A 21,032-nucleotide genomic window follows, 5' to 3' on the forward strand; every position below is an offset into this window, starting at 1 on the left:
ATGATCTGTGAATACATCAACATGAACACCATATAAATAATGCCGTCATATCTTAAGTGCATGGACAACCGTAACTAACTCAAGGTCGTAGGTTGGATAATTCCGCTCATGCTTCCTTAACTGCCTTGAAGCATATGCCATTACTTTCCCATGTTGCATCAGGACACAACCCAATCCAATGCCTGAAGCATCACAATTGATAACATAACCATCGGTCCCTTCTGGGAGCGTTAGAACCAGTGCTGAAGTTAATATATCCTTCAATTCACAAGCATCAGTCCATTGAGACTTTTCTCCTTTCTGAGTCAACTTTGTCAAAGGTGCTGAAAGGGAAGAAAATCTCTCTACAAATCTCTTGTAATAGCCTGCCAAACCGAGAAAGCTAAGAACCTCCATCGGTGTTGTGGGTCTAGGCCAAGTCTTAACTGCCTCAATCTTTTGTGTACCCATCTGGATGCCTTGGCCCGAAATGATATGCCTAAGGAAAGCTACAGAGTTTAACCAGAATTTACATTTAGAGAATTTTGCATACAACTTCCTTTTTTTATAGAGTTCTGAGCACAATACATAAATGATCTGCATGTTCAGCCTCTGAACGAGAATACATCAATATATCGTCGATAAATACAATTACGAATAGATCCAAAAAAGGCCTAAACACACGGTTCATCAAATCCATGAATATTGTTGGGGCATTGGTCAAACCGAACGACATAACATGAAACTCAAAGTGCCTGTATCTGGTCCTGAATGTTGTCTTCGGAATATCTTCATCCTTAACTCTTACCTGATGGTACCCGGACCTCAAGTCTATCTTTGAAAAACACTTGGCACCTTGCAACAGATCAAATAAATCATCAATCCGTAAGGAACCATCTTTCTTTCTCACAAATAACACATGAGCTCCCCACGGTGACGTACTAGGTCTGATAAAACTTTTTTCAAGTAAGTCCTTTAGTTGTTCCTTTAATTCTTTCAGCTCTGCGGGGGCCATTCCATAGGGAGGAATAAATATTGGATGAGTATCTGGTAGTAGGTCAATGGCAAACTCAATTTCTCGCTCTGGCGGAAGATCCGTAAGCTCATTGGGAAACTCATTAACCATGGGGATGGACTGAATGGTTGGTGACTCTACTTCCATATCCTGAACCCGAACTATGTGATAAATACAGCCCTTACTGATCATCTTCCTTGCTTTGAGATAAGAAATAAATCTACTTCTTGGCGACGCCGTATTACCTTTCCACTCCAAAACAGGCTCCCCTGGAAATTAAAATCGGACTATATTTGATCTACAATCAACGTTGGCATGACAAGAAGCCAATTAATCCATACCCATTATAACATCAAATTCTACATATCTAACTCGATTAGGTCTGCTACGGTAGATCGGCCATGAACTACTATTATACAACTCCTATATACTTGCTTAACTATCACTGAGTCCCCAGTAGGTGTAGACACCTCAAAAGGTTTAACCTGTTACATCTCGCATTTTCGTACGTTAAAATTTCGTTTTCAGTTAACAGACGTAGACTCAGGGATGAGATCATCTTGATGTTAACGTACTTACACTATTTATAACAAGCAATAAATAAGTGTTATGAAAGATAAAGGGGTACACGGATTAAAGAAAATGAGTTTCATTGAAAGTGGCCAATTTGGAATAAAATACTGGTTCAGCGATAATACCCGATAATTATGAACTAGTACCATGCAAGGTGTCATATGATCACGATAGTATAATATATAAAGTATATATGAAGTATTTTAAAAATAAATAAAATTTTAAGTAATTTATGGTAATTGATTAATTACCGGATAACAGAAAGTGAATAAAAATTAATAATTAACCCCGCTCGTGACAAGAATCCACCATGTCAAGAATGTGACTTAAGGAGTCACTTATGCCTAGGTGGCAACCTAGGCATAAATGAGATTGATGACTAACTAAGAATCTGCAAAAATCTTATATGAACCAAATGACTCCAAAGAAATGTTGTCTTTCCAAACATTAAAGAAACAGAAACGTTACTCAACTCAAGTTCTCAAGGAACCAGAAAACGTTTCCTCTCAATTTCAAGGAAACACGTGATTTCGTTCCAAAATTTTAGGAACCAGCAACAAGTTTTCGTTCATGAAATTCTAAAAAGCAGAGAGAAATTTCGTTCAATCAACGAAGGTTTTCCAACGCAATATTATACGGAGTTTTCCCTACTCTACATATATTTAGGTTATCCTTTCTTTTTTTTTTGCATGGTCCGAATTTACTGAATAAACGAGCAAACGCACAGTTTTCATATATTACCCTATTCATAGAAATAGTAGGGGTGTTTATATTCTTGATTCCCCATGAAAAATATTATTATCTTTTGTATGTGGGTCTCAAAATAATACACAGTTAAAAAAGTTTATCCGGAAAGAATATTAAGATTATTACATATTTTTCATGCATTTCACTCATTTATACATGTGCATTGACCCATGACCAGATGACGTTATATACGTGTATATATGTAAATATATGTATATGAGATATAGGAAAAGGTTACAACATTATATACGCACCACCACCTGATCAGCTAGTATATGTTGATGATATTGCCCACAGTGGTCGAGATGATATGATGGGATGCCCTCAGTGGCTTGATGATATTATGTATACTCATACCTATGTGTGGCACGACATTTATACGTACACGCATGCCATTATAAACGTTTCAGAATTTATAAAGTTATTCAGATTTAAAGATGTGTTTCTGTATTCTATGTTTCATCTATGTCTTTTACGTACTAATTTTCATGTCTTACATACTCAGTACATTTTTCGTATTGACGCCTTATTTCACAAGGCCTGCGTTTCATGCCCGCAGGTGCAGGTAGGTAAGCTGACGGTCCCCCTTCTTAGGATTCCTGATCAGCGAGAGTTGGCGTGCTCCATTTGATCCAGGGCTGCTTTTGATTTTGGTACGATACGTTTGTGTGTATGTGTGTATATATATGTATGTATATGGGTATGACGTGACTCAGTCCTGTCTTTGTACAGTTATGTTTCTGTTAGAGGTCTGTGAACAGTATGTCTATTATATGTGGCCTTGTCGGCTTTCAGTTTTGGATGTATAGTTGTCTATAGCAGTCTTTCCGGCTCGCCCACTGTATTCTGCATGTATACGTACATAACCCTTGATGGCAGGTTTCCTTCACGTATGTTAATTTCGTAATGCAGCAGATATTATTCAGGTTCATATCTTAGACGCATGTTTAGAGGTGTTAGACAGGTAGGACTCAGACACCCATCGCGACCCATCGGTTTGGGTCGTGACATAACCAATTTAGGTTTTATTTCAGACTTACTAGCAACCAACGGAGTAACATATGATAAGGTGGAACCTGGTCAATCAGTGCATATACATCATATGAGAAGACTGATAATATATTTGTAACAACACCAGGCGATGACTTCTGGTCTTGTCGTCCTGCCAACGCATAAATGCGGTTCTGAAGACTGCTCGAGCTAGATGCTCCGCCTCTATCTCTACCACGATTCATTAGTGCTTGTGGACCTTGCCCAGGGGGACATACTGATGATGAAGAACTAGCTACAGATCCCGCTGGGTGAGCTATGCTTGCATCACCTCTTGTCGGACAATCCCTCATAACGTGGCCCGGATAACCACAAGTATAATAAACACCTAATCCCATACGGTACTACCCGGTATGCTGCTTACCACATTAAGCACATCGCGGCAAGGGCGGCCTCATCTGACTTGACTCACCCCTATACTGAGAACCTGAGGCCCTGAAATTCTGACCAGACCCTGAATATGTGGAACGATCAAATCTCTTACCGCCAAACTGAGAGGGTGCGTTAGCCGATAGCTGGGCTAGATATCTCGGGTATTGTTGTCTCTAACCACCTTGAAACTCACCAGAAAGACTTGAAGACCTTGCTCTCTTATTCTGGGCCCTATCATGCTTACAATCAGCCCTCTGTTTCTGCTTATGCTCCTCTACACCCTGAGCATATGCCTAAATACGAGAAATATCCATGTCCGACAGAAGTGAGACCGACATACAATCGTTAAGCAAATGAGGCTCTAATCCCATCACGAACCGGTGAACCCGATCATCCATCTTAGATACAATAGTGGGAGCATACCTAGCCAACGAATCAAATTGAAGAATGTACTCCCGAACACTCATGTTACCCTGCCTAAGGGTCAAGAACCTATCAACTCTGGCCCGTCTAAGCTCTAGTGGCAGATAATGACGAAGAAAAGCTTCTACAAACTCCTGCCATACTACTGGAGGGTCATCCTCACTTCTGGACAATTCCCAAGACTCGTACCAATTAACTGCAACATCTCGGAGTCTATAGGAAGCTAGCTCAATTGACTCAGTCGCAGTGGCCTTCATTACCTTTAACGTCCTCTACAATCTATCAATAAATACCTGAGGGTCCTCATTTGGATCTGCCCTAGTGAATACCTGAGGGTCTAAATTAATGAATTCATGAACCCTCACACTGACGAACCTATCTGCATGACCAATACCTACTTCCTAACACCGAGCCTGTGCGGCTACTAATCGAGTTAATAACTGAATAGCATCTCTCATCTCCTAACCCGGTGCATCTGGCTGAGGAGCTGGACGTACAGGGACAGGCGCTAGAGCTGGTGCCCCTCGGAACTCTTCTGGAAAGGGCGGGGTATGTGAATCTGAGATGGAATGTCACTATAAGACTCTCTCTGAGCCCTGGTAACTCGTGGTACTCGACTAGTAGTCTCGCTAGCCACGGATTTTCCCTTCTAGGCGGCTGTAGTTTTTGGAGGCATTGCTGAAAATATAACATGTAATTAGGAACATGAATTCTTTAATTGCACGATCTAAGATTAGAAGAGAGGATAACATCATATATGTCCTGTAGCCCCCTATCTATAAGTATGGTGCACAACACATCCATAAACAAGACTCTACTAGACACGGTCTGTAGACAACCCTAGTACAGAACTGCTTTGATACTACTTTTGTCACGACCCAAATCGATGGGACGTGATGGATGTCTGAGTCCTACATGTCGAACAGCCTTAAGCAGGCATTTAAAATATAAACATGAATAATGTACGTGAGGGACACCTATCCCAAAGACATATATACATAAACATGCGGAATACAATGGGGTGAGCCGGCAAAGCTGCTATAGACAACTATATATATCCAAAACCAAAAGCCAACAAGGCCGCATACTATCCAGCTGTACATAACTATCTACAGGCCTCTAATAGAAATACAACTGTACAAAGACGGGACTGAGCCACGTCATACCTATATATATATACAAGCGTATTGTACCAAAATCAAAAGCAGCTCCGGATCAAGTGGAGCACGCCAACTCTTGCTGATCAAGGATCCTAAGAAAGGGGACCGTCAGCTTGCCTACTTGTACCTGCGGGCATGAAATGCAGGCCCCGTGAAATAGGGCGTCAGTACGAAAAATGTATTGAGTATGTAAGGCATGAAAATCAGTACGTAAAAGACAAAGATGAAACATGGAATAAAGAGATCCAACTGTAAATCTGTATAACTTTGTAAATTCTGAAACATTTATAATGTTATGCACGTGCATATAAATGTCGTGTCATGCATGGGTATAGGTGTACATAACATCATCAAGCCACTGAGGGCATCCCATCATATCATCTCTATCACTGTGGGCAACATCATCAACATATACCAACTGATCAGGTGGTGGTGCGTATATAACACCGTAATCTTTCCCCATATCTAATATAAATAACAAATATTTCATATATACTTTATATATTATACTACCGTGGTCATATGGTACCTTGCATGGTACTAGTTCATAATTATCGAGTATTATTGCTCGACCCGTATTTTATCCCAAATTGACCAATTTCAACGAAACTCGTTTTCTTTAATTCGTACCCCTTTATCCTTTATGACACTTACTTCTCGCTTATTAAAAATAGCATAAATACGTTAACCTCAAGATAATTCCACTCCCGAGTCTACGTCAATTAACTGAAGACGAAACTTTTAACGTACGAAAATGCGAGATGTAACACTCATCTCGCGCTAAAGCGCAATAAACTTGGCATTTCAATATTAAAGATACATATGAATAAAGGACAATTTGGTGCACTAAATTCCCGCTATGCACGGAATTTGGGAAAGGACCGAATTATAAGGATCTACTTTACGATCTTTTTGTTTTGCTTTTGTTCTTAGGGGGAAAGGGAACAAAGAAATGGGACGTGAATTATGAAGATTGGAAATTGAATCCTTAATTATAAAAATTAAAGTAGTTAATCAACTGGACTATTAGATTCCCCACATGAATAACGATCTTGTTCATCTTAAAACTACGTAGAAGCTTAGATATTTGCTCTATGGAACAGTTTAGTCATTAAGATATATACATGTTGACCTACTCATCAACCATTGTTAAGTTGTTCCAATGATTTTAGACTTGTAATGACAGTTGTTGTTTGTATTCTCGAGTGTCGGATGTGAAAGTCCAACTTATAGCCCGTTTGGGTAAGCTTCTAAAATCAGCTTATTTTGAGGATTGTTTTTCTCAAAAGTACTTTTTAAAAAAATATTTTTGGTGAGAAGTAGTTTGTGTTTGGTTAATTAATTAGAAAAGTATTTTTGAGCAGTAATTAGTATTTGGCCAAGCTTTTGAAAAATGCTTCTAAGTGTATTTTTCTCAAAAGTGCTTCTCAGAAAAGTATTTTTGGAGAGAAACTATTTTTTTCTGCTTCTCCTCGAAAGCACTTTTTTTCCTTCCAAAAGTTTGGTCAAACACCCCAATTTTTGGCCAAAAAAAAGCTTGGCCAAACAGGCTATTAGAAGAGAAGCAAATTGAAGCACGAGTCTTAACGTGTGGACTTAACAAAAAAAACGAATACCAGCCACGTCATCAAAGGAATAGGAGTAATTAGCACAAAGCCAAACCTAGGCTAGATTCATAAACAAAAACGGCCAGATGTGTCAATTCCTTTGTTACTCATAGATATGGACATATGGTACAAAGGATCTAGGCTAGTAGATTTCACGAGATATCAGATATTGTATTTATCCCAGATTCAGCACATTTCCTTTTTTGGTTCGTAAAATTATGATGTTAAAAGTTTTTCTCCAAAAAAGGAAATTTTGAACCTATTTTTTAATCCTCGCGTCCTCTATCTTATTTACAAAAATTTAGCGTCCATTTTTTGTTCTAGTTAAACATTTTAGCTGTTTCCTTTATTTTTAGCTGATATATTTATCAATTAAAATGAATTAAAGATATTTGTAATTTGTAAATATATACCAAGTTCAAGTTATACTTGGCTTCAGGTGGATATGAGAATATTTAGACCACTAGTGATACTTTGAAGAGGTCAAAATTTAACTGCATCTGGAATTTATATTAAATCGTATTAATTTATTATAATTAAATGATAATCAAAATAAAATAAAATTACTTACTAATTGATTATGATTAAGTAATAAAATTATATTTCTTATTTTCAATGTCACTGTTTTTTTCTTCTCAAACCACGTTTGCTGAATACTTGTTTGTGGCCAATTGATTTGGCTTTTTGTAAAAGCAAATGGATAAAACTTTTCATAGGATTCTCCACAATTAACAATAAGCTAAGTCGGGAGAAGAAAATAAAAAGTGAAACTTTTTCCTCCAAAATCTTATCCATTTTACATGCAACCATAAGAGAACTTTAGGAAGTTCTTTCCTATTGGAGCCCACATAGATAATGTCCCATGATGTCAACAACAACAACAATACCTTAGCCTAATCTTGGTATCTGGAAAAGAACGTGTATAGGCAGAACTTACCCTACCTTGTACTGATAGAGAGAATATTTTCTATAGACTCAAAAGTCAAAGAAAAAATAATAATAACAACTATAATATAATAGTAGAACGATCGAAGCAGAAGCAACAGATAGTATTAGACAATCTAAGAATAAAGAAATACGAGAATCTATATTATTAAAAGCGCGAAGTTCCTTAGCAAAAAATCATTCAATTTTTTAATCCTTTAATAATATGGATTCAAGTTCGAAATTCTACCACAAATCATTCGATTTATTAGATCAAATTTATTATTTAAAACTTATTTAATACATTTTTTAATACATATATAAAATTGAGGCAAAATTACAGAATTCACGTGAACCTAATTTATTGACTACATTCGGAGTTTTTAGTCAAATTATCCCTAATATATGAGAGTAGGTCTATTTTTGTCTTTTAAATATACACTGAGTGTGTTTAGTCCCTTAAGTTTGCTAAAGTAAAGCACCTTTTGTCCAATTAACATAATGGGTTAACTCTAGTTAAGAAATTAACAATGATTTTTCATGAAGCAGCTCAATTGACTGGTAAAAAACGTAGACTAGTACTATATGATAAACCCTTTTCCTTATTCTCGATTTTCCCCAATTCTACAATTACAAACCATATTCCTACTAGAAAAGCTTTGATTGAGTGGAAAAATAAAAAGAAAACAAAAGTTAGATATTAAATACGTCGAACAAAGAATCAAAAGAAGTCTAGAATAAGTTATTTGGTCGAATATATTGTATGAATGAAGATGAGATGAAAGTGAAGTTCGATTCTAATTACTATCATGGCGTGATACTTGACTATGTATTGTTCAAATAGTCATCGATATACCAAAATCATACTTCCTGAGAAACCATTTGCGAACTAAGACTAATTCAAATTCAGATGATTCTCATTCTATCACTTGGTGTTTTCATTAAATGAAGATTAAACTTTGGATAATGAGTTGCAGCAATCTATTTATCACGGTATCTTCCTATATATATATATTAAATAGATTGTAGCTAAAGAAAAGAATAGTTTAAAAAAATTATATTATTTTTAATACACAGTCTGAATCACCTTCTTCAGCACTCATGGAAAATCACCGTTGGATTTTCTTATTGAACACATTAGTTTTTAACAAGAGTTAACTCAGTATGTTAGTAGGACCAAAAGTGCTTCCCTTTAGCAAACTTAAGAGACTAATGACGCTCAACTTTATTTTAAAAAACAAAAATAAACCTATTAAGGGACAATTTTAGCTAAAAACTCACTACATTTGCCTCTGCAAGTGCTTATTAATATGCTCGTCTGTCTATTTTTCATTTACACCCTCAGGTCTCAACTATTGTGGATAACGACTTTACTCTTCACATGCACAATGTGAATAAAACAAACAAAAATAATTATATTTAAACCAGCACTTCAAAAAGCTTAGAAAATCAAACTTATGATGATATCAGTCAAACCTTTAGTCGTCATCGATTGATAATTCTGAGATTATTAACAATGATTAAAAATGTAAACAATATTATGTACTGAACAGTAATACTTAAATCGTAACTTAGAGATTGTTTGAATTATGATTTTTTCCCTCGAATTATTCTTATTCACCTATAATAAATATATGTGTTCTAATCCACAGCGTTAATCATCTATAAAATCATACATAGATTCATCTATAAGCATCATCAGAATTAGTAATATATTATTTGGTTCTCGTTATTAAACTCTACATAATTAACATCTTATTATATATACACACACAATTAACTATACAGGATATCGTATCAAAAACCAAAAACTGTATAAGTAAAACGGATTTTAGCACTATACAGCAAATTTTCTTATACTGCAAAGTAGACAAATCCAAATTCCCACAGAATAAAAAAATTTACTCTATCCATCCCACAAAATTTTCTTATACTTCAAAGTAGACAAATCCAACATCCCACAAAATTTACCTATTTTACTTTATATAGGCAAAATATCAATTTTAAAGCTATATAACATATATTAAATATTCTTTGTCAAGAATTTTTTTATTTTTTTAAATTTGAACACCCTCAAGGAAACTCCTCGCTTTACCACTGCCACTACTGCTGGCTCAAGAAGTATATAACTTAATAGTAACAATAATTTTCAAAGGTGTTATAATAATTGTCTTTTATCCAAAAAGAAAAATCAAAGTTGACAATGATTTACTAAAATCAAAGTTGACAATGATTTACTAAAATTTTGTCCATATTGAGTTTGTGATGAAGCGATGTTGACTAGATACCATGAATGCCGTGTGATGTCGGTAACCGCCTATGAGATGTAAAATTTGTCGTGTTGCACACTCGGAGTGACACCACCTGTCAGTTGTTATTTTAATGAGTCCGGAACCCTTTTATTGTCCTATTGGACAAAAATTACGTAAATAAGTGTAAAAAAAAGTTATCTTTATATATATAACGCCAAAAACACACCACGCTATACCTTAACGGTAACTTTTGTCGTTAAGGTATAGCGTGATGTGTTTTGGCGTTATATATATATACTGATATTTGACTGACAGATATAGCATGCTGTATTTTTACGTTATATATAGCGCACAAATACAACACGTTATACCCCTAATTAAATAATCCCCTTCGTCTTCTTCCCCGACCAAAATGATCCCTCACCCATTTTTTTACTTCAACTAGTTTCTGGTCCCCCCTCCCCATCGTCTTCTTTAAAAAGAAATTGTGGGCCCCACCCGTCACACAAAACGTTAAGAATGTAGGTTTCACATCGTAGTAGAGCATCGTATTATTGTGGTTTCACTCTTTCGGACTAAAATTTTCACACAAAACACTACATCGAGGTATTTCGATTTATTTTATGTCGAAGCTTATATAATAATGCATATTAGTTGATTGAATGTGTTTCCATGTCGTTTTGTGTTTTATTTGCGAAACTAGTATGTTATATTTATCTGGACTTAGATATTAGTGTTCTACAAAAATGTAAATTTGAGAAATAATTTTTTCTGTTAATATCAGGATTTAGATATTACTGTTTCCATGTCGTTTTGTGTTTTATTTTTGCGAAACTAGTATGTTATATGTATTTTTGTGAATGTTATGTGATTAAAATGTATTTGTTGTTTATATTTAGTTTAGACTATTTATTAGCGTAGTAAAATATCGAACATTTTGGCGTAGTAAACTATAGAGTATTTTAGCGTAGAATCCCTGTAGTTTAAGTATTTCTTATACTGGTAGATGAAAATATATACTTTGTACAATTAAATAATTAAAAATTAAGAATGTAAATTATAAAACAAACACACACAAAATTATCAAAATATTGAATTTGATACACATAATTATTCATGATAGTTTGGTGCTACTAGGCCTCAAATATCGAGTCTGGAACCCAATAGGTATATATACTTTGTACAATTAAATAATTAAAAATTAAGAATTTAAATCATAAAATAAACACACACAAAATTATCAAAATATTAAAATTAACACACATAATTATTCAGGATAGATTGGTGCTACTGGGCCTCAAGTATCAAGCCTCGAACCCAATAAGTATATATATTTTGTACAATTAAATAATTAAAAATTAAGAATTTAAATTATAAAACAAATACACACAAAATTATCAAAATATTGAATTTGACACACATAATTATTCATGATAGTTTGATGCTACTGAGCCTCAAATATCGAGCTTGGAACCCAATAGGTATATATACTTTGTATAATTAAATAATTAAAAATTAAGAATTTAAATTATAAAACAAACACACGCAAAATTATCAAAATATTGAATTTGACACACATAAATATTCATGATAATTTGGTGTTACTGGGCCTCAAATATCGAGCCTGGAACCGAATAGGTATATATACTTTGTACAATTACATAATTAAAAATTAAGAATTTAAATTATAAAACAAACACACACAAAATTATCAAAAGATTGAATTTGACACATATAAATATTCATGATAGTTTGGTGCTATTGGGCCTCAAATATCGAGCCTGGAACCCAATAGGTATATATACTTTGTACAATTAAATAATTAAAAATTAAGAATTTAAATTATAAAACAAACACACACAAATTTATCAAAATATTGAATTTGACACACATAATTATTCATGATAGTTTGGTGCTACTGGACCTCAAATATCGAGCCTCGAACCCAATAGGTATATATACTTTGTACAATTAAATAATTAAACATACAATTAATGTTGTTTAATTTACAGTTGACGACATGGACGCGCCGCCTATACATCCCGGCCCTTACTCTCGTGAGCTATTAGTGCTACAGGGCGATCATAGGTCTGCCCATATATGGGAAGGGGAGTTACTGTCCCAGATTCTCCGCGCTAGGAGAGTGGACGACCTGTGGGATTTTTTGAGGCCAAGAGATTTCCACGAGCGTGTAGTCCAACGCCTACAGGATACGGGATTTTATAGAATTATTGAGATCGGGCGGATGCAGCTCGACTGGGCTTTGATCACGGCGTTGATTGAGCGGTGGCGACCGGAGACGCACACTTTTCATCTGCCCATTGGCGAGGTCACCATCACGCTGCAGGACGTGGAGGTTTTATATGGCCTGCCCGTTGATGGCATGGCCGTTTCACTGCCTATTGCTATGAGATTTATGCCGCGCAATGATTATTTGGACATGCTGCAGCAGCTCACGAGTTTCAGGCCAAGGACGAGACATTTTCGTCAGGTGCCAGTCGGTTGTCTTTGACCCCTATTAGACAGTTCCTAGATTTACTCCACCTCATTATCACCGACGATACAGAGGAGGTACATATTACCCAGTATACGAGGTTGTTGTTGCTTCTTCTATTTGGAGGGGTTTTGTTCCCGAATACTTCGGGGAACCTAGTCAGCCTAAGATTTCTTCATCATATTCAGCTGCTAGATGAGTTACCTTATTGCAGCTGGGGTGCTGCTGTTCTCGCCTACATCTACAGCAGATGTGTCGGGCGAGCATAGTCACTCAGAGAGATGTTTGTGGTTTTTGCCGCTTCTACAGGCGACAACATATTCGAATAATCTATTCATCAGTTCCAACTCTACCTAGTTAGAATTTATCTTAAACCTGACGTCAACTTTCTATGTTAGGTTTGAGCCTGGGAGCGGTTGTTGCAGTTTCAGCCACCTCTACCACAATTACCTCCTAATGTAGCACCTTCGGAACTCCCTCTATCTAGGAGGTGGGTTCTCCGCCGTACACTTTCACGAGAGTATGATGCTCATCATAATCTCCCCCGCTGCAGGGATGTGTTGGATCTGTAGGAGGGCGCACAGGTAAATATGTACCTAAACTTACCTGGTATAGATTAACTTAGTGTTGCGCATACTCACCTTTTGTGTTCTTATTTGATAGTTCATCTGGACGCCATACAACGATGATTTGATAGTTGGCTTGCCAGCTTATTGTTGGGTCGGCCGACTGATTTGGAGCACTTTTGCCCCACTTATATGCCTCGATATTGTGGAGCATCATGCCTCAGAACGGGTACTTTTCCAGTTTGACCGCCCGCAGTATATACAGAGGGGGCCTATATGGGAGCCTAGACATTATCAGAGGGATGATCGTTCCAGAGCGGACGACGCATTTATGGCATGGTTAGCGGCGCAGATCCATATTTGGGACCAACGAGATCAGATGATTCCGCCCGCACCTACACAGATCCAGGAGATGGCTATTGAGAGGTATATGTCCTGGTACCGCGACGTTACCCGACTTTTTATCGGGAACCCTATTCATCAGGCTGGCGGTCGGTACGTTCCATATGCCGGGCGACATGAGGCCCTGGTATGTTTTCTATTATTATTAATTATATAACTGTAACTTAGTGCAATATATGTAGTTTATATTTTATACGTTGTGCAGGCTATTGGACTACATACAGTCTATCAGATGGGACTGCAGATGCAGGATTATGTCGGCAATCCTGCGGCCGCCTTGTAGGATTACAGCCATCGATTTGTAAAGTTAGGTGCCCGGACACTGCAGCGAGCCTGGGAGGATCAACGTTTGGCATACATACCTGATTATGTGGAGCCATAGGAGTACGAGCAAGGCATTGGTGTCGTACGAGGTGGTGGTGCCCCACGTGGTAGTGGTGCCGGACAATGTGGCAGTGGGCGGAGAGGAGGTGGTCCCTAGCAAGGGGGCGTTGAGGCCCCTACTGATGATATTGCTGCTGATCTGCCGGGTGGCCTACATGAGACGGACATGCCTTCATACAGCTTTGGGATGGATCTCACTCTACGGACTTCGCAGGTTACCCCGTCATGTCAATTATTGATCAGGGGCACGGACCTTTCCAGAGTCGATTGGGATACATACTTTCCAGGCCCGTCTACTATTGTTGAGGAGCAGCCGACCCGAGATTTACATAGTGGGCACCGACTGAGTTATGGTTCATCATCACAGGTGCAGGTATGGTTTTCTTAGTATTGAATTACAATTTGTCTTTATTTTCCATAACTTTATTAATTTCCTTTTTAAGGTTGAACAGCTATGCTGACATGACTGTAATAGATGATTACATTCAAAAGCCCGACGATATCGTGGTAAGACAATTTAAATTGTTGTGACTTATTATATATTTTGCTATACTGAGTTTTCTATTCTTATGTAGGTTTCTACTGGACCGGCGACCCCTTTTACCGATCCTATCAGCACCACTGATGTTCATGATGCGGCGCATCCGGCTATTAGGAGGCAACTTGATGATGACGATCCCGATAGCGTACCCACGCGGGATGGGATGTGCCTCAGGCCAACGGCTGCGTTGAAGCACACTAGATATGGGACACATTGATTTTGTTTCCTTGTTTTTTATATTTGATGTAAATAATATTTTTGTATATACATTAACAACAATTTTTATATAATATGCGCATTACTTTTTTAATTCTCCGTTCATTAGTTAGTTTCGTACTACAACACAAACACTTAAATTCCATTACAATTAATAAAAATAAAGTTCATTACAACTAATTTAGTTTAATACTACAACACAAACACAAACATAGCAACTTAACATAATTAAAATTCAATACAACTAATAAAAATATACGACACAGGAAACATAAAGATAAAGTGATACACTAAACACATACATGTCAATGTTTAGTTACTGTCGCCTATTATTTTCTGCTCCAACCACTTAAATTGTTATTCCATCTTTTTTTTTCTTTTTCTACCTCTTTAATTTTCGCTTTCAACTCCGCAACCTCTCTTTTATGTTCTCTTTCACATTCCCACTGTTTTAATCACAAATTATTAAGATCGTTCAATAATTCTTTGTAGTATTCCTGATAATAGGGTTCATCGATCCATACCTCAAAATCGCAAATAGGTTCGCCGGGAACCTTATAAACTTGTTCAAACATTCCCAGTAGCGGCGTCCAGCTTCACCATTATCCCAACAACTTTGCATCATGCATTTTTCTCCACACTTGCACATTCGTACATAAAGAGGTTGAGACATTTGTGCGTTAAAAAAAACTTGCTTTTAGTTATTGTTGAGCGCTGAAAATAACTAGAATGAGCCCGTTATTTATAGGCAAGACAACACACATAACTTAGTATTTAACTGCGCTATATATATCCATAACGTAGTGTTTGACCGCGTTATGCTTTGCGTGTTAAAGTTTCTGACGGGTACGAAACAACTTTATGTCAGTTGGGTAGCTTTTTCAGTTCGACAAGACAACACATATAACGTATTATTTAATCGCGCTATATATACACATAACGTAGTATTTGACAACGCTATGCTTTGCATGTTAAAGGTTATGACGGGTTCGAAACAGCTTTATGACAGTTGGGCAGCTTTTTCAGTTTGACAAGACAACACACATAACGTATTATTTAACCGCACTATATATACACATAACGTAGTATTTGACCGTGTTATGCTTTGTGTTTTAAAGATTCTGACGGGTACGAAACAACTTTATGTCAGTTGGGCAGCTTTTTCAGTTCGACAAGACAACACACATATATAACATAACAAACATAATTAACATTAAACTAATCAGCTTTATGAACTTTCAATGCTGTTTCAAGTTCTTCCGAATATATAATTTTTTAATTATCATTAACAAAACTGAAATGAAAAAGTTCAACTCATAATTAACAAACATAATTTTATTTTATAAATCTTGCAACATAAACAAAATAGCTAAATATTACAACATAAACTCATTGATAGTTAGGCACAATAGAAGAACACCCACCACGAGCTTGATTACTATTGCCACCCAAAGGACATTTTCGACGGTCGTGTCCTGTTTGCGAGCATATACCACATCTGCGCGCATAAACGGTATCACTAATATCTATTTGGTTCCGTGTATGCATTCTCTTCTGCACTTGTATTTGACACAAATAAGACTTGTTACACACCATTTTAAATGGTTCAGGCGGCCAATAATGCTCAGCACCCACTGGCTACAACTGCCCACTATATATGTTTAGGTATTTCACAACACTATATTATTGATCAACATAGTTGGTTATACCTAAACCAACTTTTTGAAAGCACTTCATGGCATGTGAGCAGGGCATGTGGTAGATGGACCATTCCCCACAATAGCATAACCTTGTAGATTCATTTACAGTATGTACATTATTCCCTCGATTTCGATGGATAGCGGTGCGAACTTCAAAACATTTCTTTCGTTATCATACTACAAAAATAAAGGCCAATGTGATCGCCGTCTGTAGTTCTCAAATCTCTTCATCGGCACTGGCATAAATCCAACATCTCTTTCCAACAATGACGTTGCAGCTGTAAACCTCTCAACAAACCTCTCCGCCATCTGCTTGAACGACATCCGCATCATGGCCGTGGCAGGCAATCCTCTTGCCGACTTCAATAACCCATTGAAATACTCTGACGTATTTGTAGTCAGAGTTCCCCAACGTCTGCCACCATCTGCATGCAAAGTTCACTTTTCAGGGTCATGTCACATTAACCAATGATAGGCTGCCTCGTCTTTTTGCCTGATAGATTCCATGTGCCTCCAAAATTTATGCTGTTGGTGGTCTGTTGCTGCCATCCACATTAAATCATGCAAATCCTTATTGGGATATGCCTTATAGAAATTGGCTTTAAAGTGCCTCACACAGTAACGGTGGTAGGCATAAGGTTCTTGCCATACATGCAAGTTTTCCACAAAACTTAACATACCACCGTGTCGATCAAATATTAGACAAATACTGTAATGTTGTTTGACAACATGCTCTTTCAAGTGGTTCAAAAACAGCGTCCACGTCTCTTGGCTTTCATTGGCACTAATAGCAAAAACTAGAGGAAATATCTGTCCATTAGCATCTACTGTCACGGCTATCAATAGCTTGATATCGTACTTTCCATAGACATAAGTGTTGTCTATGGATATTACAGGGCGACAATGCGAAAAACCATCAATTGATGGTTTAAACGCCCAGAACACGTAATTGAATATATATTCTGGTTTACCCGGACTCCTCTCAAGCTTTCATTCAACAACCGTCCCGGGGTTAAAGTGCTGCAGTGCGACCATGTACCTGGGCAGAGCTGCAAATGACTTATCCCAGTTACCATACACTATTTCAAACGCTTGTTTACGCCCGAGATATGCCTTTGTTTTGGTAATGGTATGGCCATATTCCTGGTGGACTGATGTAATGCACTCTTTGATTTTATACCTCATGGACGCTTCGATGTGTGGAATAAGGACAAGAGAAATCAAGTCAATATCCAAGTTGAAGTGATTCCCGTTGAATGTGTCCATTTCGCATGTACGGGTGAGAATGTATTTACCCACTTTTCACAGACCTGTCTTCTTCTTGCTCGCACACAACACCCAATGACATGGCCAAAATCACCTGCGACAAACAACCTTGTATGCAACCGGACTTGACTCCCATACCGTCATCTCACGACACTCTTTTACGTTGTGCATTTTACAAGCCCTGCTTACGCGTGCTTTATCAGGAAAAGCATGCCATTTGCCAGCACCGTTGGTCTAGACTCATCCCACATTGTTGTCCGAATTTCATCAAAATCCCTTGTGAGAGCTTCCACATCCGGCATGCTTGGCAAGTTATCAAGGTAAGGAATCTCCTTTGAATGAAATGGCACTTGGGACTCATATACACTTCGTCTAGGGGGTGGAGCATACTCGAATCAGGTCCTTCCTTCTCATCCTCCTCATCACCATCCTCACGAGGAAAGGGTGTCTCGTCTCCAGATTCATCCGCATTGTTGTGGTAATCACTGTTCTCTTCCTCACTCTGTGCATCTGCCAGATCCCGATTTAATATGTCGTCTTCGGGCAATTGAGTGAGTACATGTGGTTCAACTTGCTCGTTTTTACTGCACAATCAACAAAATAATAAGCTACTGAAATTAATAAATACTTTCCATATAACTGTATCACTTCACTTACAAGTCGTAATGTGATAAAATTTTATGATGGACATTTTTATTTAGGTGATGACTACCGGATGGACCACCATGATCCAACACACCAAAACTATGCTTGAGTTCATAATTTGTAAAATTCATATACGGTTGGTACCCCCTGTTGAATGTATGAGCGTTAATACAAATTCAATACAACAAAAATGTACATCGTAACACAAAGGAAAATTAAAGTTTGCCACTCGTCTTGTGAATTATGAAAAGCACGCGGTGATAAGTTTAAATCAAGGAAAACTCTTTCATCCGGAACCTGTCCGGCAAAAACTGCTCCAGAATAACCACCCGATGACTGGAGGTTATCTAGAACCTGTCCGGCAACCTCATGTTGGGAACGTCTTCAACCTTGACGTACATATCCAACATTTTGATTACAAGAAATTCCCGGTATTCATCCGGAGTCCTCAGAAAATTCCTCAAAGTTTCATCATCGTAGATGATTAACTCCGAGTAAAAAGCAGCCCCTTGCGGAGTGACGAAATACGGATATCTTCCGGATACTTTAAGTATCACTCGGTGTTTCCTCACACTCATTTTTTGCATAACAACGACATCAATTTATCTTACTCCATTGTAAGTGCTAATTTACATGACCCCGTGGAGATAAACTATACCTCACTGAGTTATTCTCCATCACAACCTCCTTCCCCCCAATATAATGAAACTCTTATTCTACGCTCTTGAGACATTACGGAAAATTGCTTGAGAATTTAACAAGAAGAAAAGATTGAATGGGAGTTAGAATTTTTTGTGAATGGATTTTCCTAAAATCGTAACTCCTTTATATAGGAAATGTGCGAGCCCGGGGGTTGATACATTCACTTATTGGTGGGCCCATAATAAGGAGTATAACGTGCTATATTTGTACGCTATATATAGCGTAAAAATACAACACGATATACCTGTGTTAAATGTTAGTATATATGACGCCAAAACACACCACGCTATACCTTAACGGCAAAAGTTACTATTAAGGTATAACGTGATGTGTTTTGACGTTATATATATATATATAAAACTTATTTTTACACTTATTTACGTAACTTTTGTCAAAAAAGACAATAAAAAGGTTCCGAGCTCTCTTATTTTAATCACCTCGTGTCATTTTAAAAAAAGCCGCCTCAACCAATCCCCTGCTTTCCCTCCCTTTCTCTGGAAAAAGCACCTCGCAATAATTGGAAAAGATTCTTTGTGCCTTTTTCACTGATCCACGTGGATGCTACATTTAATTGACACGTTAAGGCACATGGCTTCAGTAGCCTGAAACAAGAGTTTTGGATAAGAAGATCTTGCCACGTCATTTTTTTGAATGGTAGTGGTGGTGGTTTATTTCAGGTGGTAATAAGGAACTTTGGTTGGTGAAAAAAATAAATAAAAGGAACTTTGGTTAATCCGTGTGGACCATACTTTTGCCATTTTTAAATGAATTAATAATAATATTTAAATAATTAATGTGGATAGAGTTTGACTGAGTTCACATATTTTTTTGGAAGTAACTGGTAATTACGAAGATAAAGAATTGAGATATTTAGTAGTAGGTGTGTGGACATCAAAATTGTAAACTTTAAAAATTAAATTGAGGAATTAAGTTAAAAGTAGTATTTGAAATTTAAATGTTTGGATATACATTTCACGGTGAAAAAAAAAATTCATTTTCGAAATTTTTTCAAAAACTTACTCTTTCCTTTTCACTTTAATTAATTTTTTAATCTTTTTCTTGTGGTCGTGGAGTAAGTGACAAGGCAAATTGTTCAAGACATCTTTTGTAGATTTGTTGCGAGGGATAAATTGGCCAGAAGACTAAAGATCTTAATTTTTAGCCTGGTGTTGTTGTTTGGAGGGTGTTGTTTGGTGTTGTTTGTCTAGTTTCAGTCTGTTTTTCTTTTCCCTTTGTTTTGAGCCGTACAAAATTTACTTGGTAACAAAAAAAATTGTTTACCAAAAAAAGAGAGGACAAAGAGAAACAAGGAGCAAATTATGAAGCTTTGTGTAATAGTAATCAAGAAATCAAGATTCATTTATTATGAATTAGTTAGTATAGTTAGTGTTTACCATTAAACAGAGATAACAACTGAATTTATATGTGGTTTAAAGAATATGTGGATTAATTCAATACGAGTGATTAACGACGTTAGATTAAGCATATAAAAGAGTAATAAATGATTAAACCAATGATGAGAGTGGTCTCGGGCTCGGTTAACGGCTCAATGAGGAATTTGCCTTCGATTCCGAGCTTGCACTTATGAAGAACTTAAGAACAAACAATAAGAACATTGAACAACAAAGAGAATTGAAGTAAATTGCCTTGGTATGCATATTACATTGTGTTTTATGAATAATAACCTTCCCCTTTATATAATAATGGAGGTCTACCCTAAGTACAATTCTAGGAAAGGTAATAATCTTCCGTTTCGCTAATCACTAATATTTTGTCGATACGGGCCGAGATTCACGCTGTGATATTCTGTTGGGCACGAATATCATGACCCTTTGTTAGTCGTGTGCAGTTATTTGGTAATGATCTCCGAAGTCTTGAGGCTCGAATCAGACCCGAAGGACGTGGTCCCGATGCCTCCGATAGCAGGTGTTTTGCTCGAGCCCCAATACGAGGGCCTCCTCGCTCTGACTCTGATTCCTTACGCTCATGTTCCTGCTCCATTTTCCTCATCGGG

This window comes from Nicotiana tabacum, chromosome 11 (genome assembly GCF_000715075.1).
Source record: "Nicotiana tabacum cultivar K326 chromosome 11, ASM71507v2, whole genome shotgun sequence".
Lineage (NCBI taxonomy): Eukaryota > Viridiplantae > Streptophyta > Magnoliopsida > Solanales > Solanaceae > Nicotiana > Nicotiana tabacum.